This window comes from Monopterus albus, unplaced genomic scaffold, assembly GCF_001952655.1.
Source record: "Monopterus albus unplaced genomic scaffold, M_albus_1.0 scaffold151.1, whole genome shotgun sequence".
Lineage (NCBI taxonomy): Eukaryota > Metazoa > Chordata > Actinopteri > Synbranchiformes > Synbranchidae > Monopterus > Monopterus albus.
This window is the reverse complement of record NW_018128031.1, coordinates 161,315-164,899: the sequence shown is the minus strand read 5'-3', so window position 1 is coordinate 164,899 and position 3,585 is coordinate 161,315. Positions and strand designations below refer to the sequence as shown.

At 45.3% G+C, this 3,585-nt stretch overlaps 1 protein-coding gene across 1 annotated transcript in view; it reads right to left on the bottom strand.

The window, feature by feature from the left end:
* LOC109968504 (catechol O-methyltransferase-like) overlaps nucleotides 1-3,585 on the bottom strand; it is a 10,036-nt gene that overhangs the window by 1,063 nt on the left and 5,388 nt on the right. The gene's annotated exons all lie outside the window — the stretch shown is intronic.

The following is a 3,585-nucleotide window of genomic DNA, read 5'->3' as shown; positions in this document are numbered from 1 at the left end:
CCTAAATCTGTTATGATTTAGCTTTGTTTCTTGTATTTGTGTTGCATTTACCCTGTCTCTCCCCACTGTTCTACCATCATAATCAGCCATTCACCTGCTGCTCATTATCTCCCGGTCCTGCCTCATACATATACACCCTGTTTTCCACTCATTCGCTGCTGGTGCATTGACGATTACAGGTCCCGATATGCTCATCCTAATCCTCGCCATGCTCCTGCCTTTTCTACCAGACTCTTCTGCTGTTTACGCTGATGCGCTCCAAGTTTCCTCATGCTATTCTATGTTCCCAGTTTGTTTTCTATTTTGTTTCTTGCTCTGAGTATTTAGTTGTTTTTGTGTTCTGGTAGCCACTTTCATGTGCTCCTTTGTCCTCCGTCATAAGCATGCTTCCTGCCTGCTATGAGGCGGAGCGAGTGTACCTGACTGGCCACTGTTGGCCTGCCTACCTGATTGGCCACTGCTGGTCTGCCTACCTGACTGGCTGGTGCTGGGCTGCCCCCCTGACTGGGCACAGTCTGTCTATCTGCCTGCCCGCTGCTGGCTCACCTGCCCATCCTCCTGGTTCCTGTGTCCCTCCAGTCATATCATCTGCCCATCCTCCTGGTTCCTCTCCTTACCTGTCCCCTGTCACCTGCTGCACGTCCTGCCAGCCCTGAGTCGGCTTGACTTCCTGCCACTCAGCATAACCTGTTTTTTGTTTAAAACTGCTTTCTATAGTTCTCTCTCTTTAGCTTCTGTGTCTGCACCTGGGGCCCACACTTCACCCAACCTAACAAAACCTCACTAAGTTGTTGTTGTTGTGCTAAACCTAACCAAATCATGACCATTCCATAACCTTCACTATGGTTACTATTTTAACCATAACAACAAAGATCCAGTATGCCTGCTGCCGGTAGGGGTGCTTCTTTGCTTTCAGAGAAAAAGCTCTAAAAAGTCACAGTACACTCTCTAGTAGTAGCAGTATCCATTATTGTTTATTATTTAGTTTAATAAATCCCATTTTCTAGTTCTGCCTTTTTTTCCTTGTTGTAAAATGATTAAATCAGTGTTTAGAACTCAGTCTTCAGGCTTAAGGTTGATAATTTGATGGAAGGAAGGAAAGGGTGTCAAACTTTTATTGTTTCTATTTTTAATTTGCTTGTAGTTTGTTTTATAATTAGAATCGATATAACAAAACTGACTATGATTGATTAGTCGGGACCCACCACCACCACCCCTCATCCACAGGGGAGCTCAGGTCTCTTTTGGAAAAGCTAAATCCCACCTGGTTCCCCTGTAATTTGAATGCTGCTCTTGGACTATATTTCATTAAATTGTGATATTCTAAGAAAGACAAGCAGTCTGTAGTTACGTCTAAGAGAGACTGATGTTGGCCCCTCTGAAGGACATCATAGACCCCCTGCAGTTTGCCTACTGTAACTGCCTTACATCCTGCAACACCTTGACTCCCCAGGGACCTATGCACGGGCTCTCTTTGTGGACTTCAGCTCAGCATTCAACACCATCATCCTGGACTTCCTCCACTCCAAACTGGCCCAGCTCACTGTGGCTGCCCCCACCTGTCAGTGGATCACTAGCTTTCTGACAGACAGGAAGCAGCAGATGAGGCTGGGGAAAACCACATCCAGCACCCAGACAATCAACACAGGTGCCCCCCAGCGATGTGTGCTCTCCCCTCTGCTGTTTTCACTCTACACCAATGCAGTTGCACCAACCTGGAACTGAACATACTCAAAACAGTGGCGATCATGAGGAATCCCCACACCTTACACCCCCGACCCCACTCAGCACCACTGTGTCAGCTGCGGACTCCTTCAAGTTCATGGGCTCCACTGTCTCCCAGGACCTGAAGTGGTTGTCCAACATCCGGACCATCATCAAGAAGGCACAGCAGAGGATGTACTTCCTGCACCAGCTCAGGAAGTTCAATTTATCCCAGGAGCTGCTGATACAGTTCTACAAAGGAATCATCAAGTCTGCTCTCTGCACCTCAATCACTGTCTGGTTTGGCTCAGCAACCAAACAGGACAGGAACAGACTCCAGTGGACAGTCAGGACTGCAGAAAGGATCATCAGTGCCAGCCTGCCCTCCATGGAAGACCTGTACACCGCACAGGTCAAAAGGAGGGCAGAGAAGATTTCTGCAGACCCCTCACACCCTGGACACAAACTGTTTGAACTCCTCCCCTCTGGACAGTGTTACAGTTCACTGTGTGCCAAGACAACCAGGCACAAGGACAGTTTCTTCCTTCCGGCCCTCACAAAAATTTCAAGAATAAAAATTAGCCTTCCTTTATTCTTGGCACATTAAGTATATAATTAATAACCTGTCAAATGTGATACAAAGGTTTCTGTTTCCCTTCATTTATAAAGAAACAAACAAAAAACAAAACATTATTCTTTTCTTTGTAAGGAATGATCATCAAAGACAATTAAAAACCAAAACAATTTAAATAAATAATGGAAAAAAATCTGACTGGACAGACGGTCCCCTGAGGGAGGGTTGTTGGGATTTAGGGTCTTAGGGTGTTGTATCTGGTGCATTTCTGTGGCTAGGAAACTACATCGACCACAATGCATTCTTTCAGATTCATGCAGTGTTGAAGACGAACCTTTGCCATGTTACAAATTCTTCCTTCTTGTACAAATATTATGACAGTGTTGTTTTTGTAACTTGTTGTGCTACCCATGGATCGCAAATAAAAATCAGCTAATGCAGCTCTAAGCTAGCAGTGAGCAGCTTTATATTGTGCTTTAATATATGACATAATACAACAGTGTGCTCTATTTGTTTGAAACTGAATGCAGAAATGCACGTTTGCTTGTCGCCGCCTCTCTGGTTGTCGCTCCCTGTTTCTCTACAGACGCACTCAACATGAGCGCACAGCTGATGGTCAACTCTTTTCAACTTGTGAGAAGGTGATTGACTTCCGGGTTGCAAGCGAGAGCAGACGTATCTCTGTCTGTTCTACAATTTTTCACTTCTTTTTTTTCATATTATCAAGGCTTTGAGCAAAACTCTGCAACTACTAATATGCCTCCAAAAGGGAAAAGAGCTAATAAATCCGAGCTGAATGATGGCGTTGAGGCAGAGGAAGATTCTTTTTCAGCGGCGCAAGTTGCTGAGATGATGGAGCGGCAGCGGAGTATGCACACTGCGCTTATGTGCCAACTAAATGAGAGTTTCCAAGGCTTTGTGAAACTAATTATGGAGGCTCATAACAAGAGATTCGACGACTTGACCAAAGAAATGCAGGAGCTAAAAATAAGTTTGCAGTTTACCCAGCGAGAGGTGGACGCGATTAAAGCGGACGTGAGGATGCAGGAAATGACTGCCAGAGACACTTTTCGGGACATTGATAAAACCCGAGAGAGTCTAATAACTCTCACGTATAAAATTGAGGAGTTGGAAACACAGTCCAAGCATAAAAACCTGATCTTCGAGGGAATTATGGAGTCAGCTGGAGAGAGCGTGACGGAAGCGGAGGGTAAGGTGGAGGAGATATTAAAGGACAAACTGCAGATTCATCAGGATATAGAAATGGATCGGGTCTACAGAGTGGGGAAATTGACCGAACGGGGTCC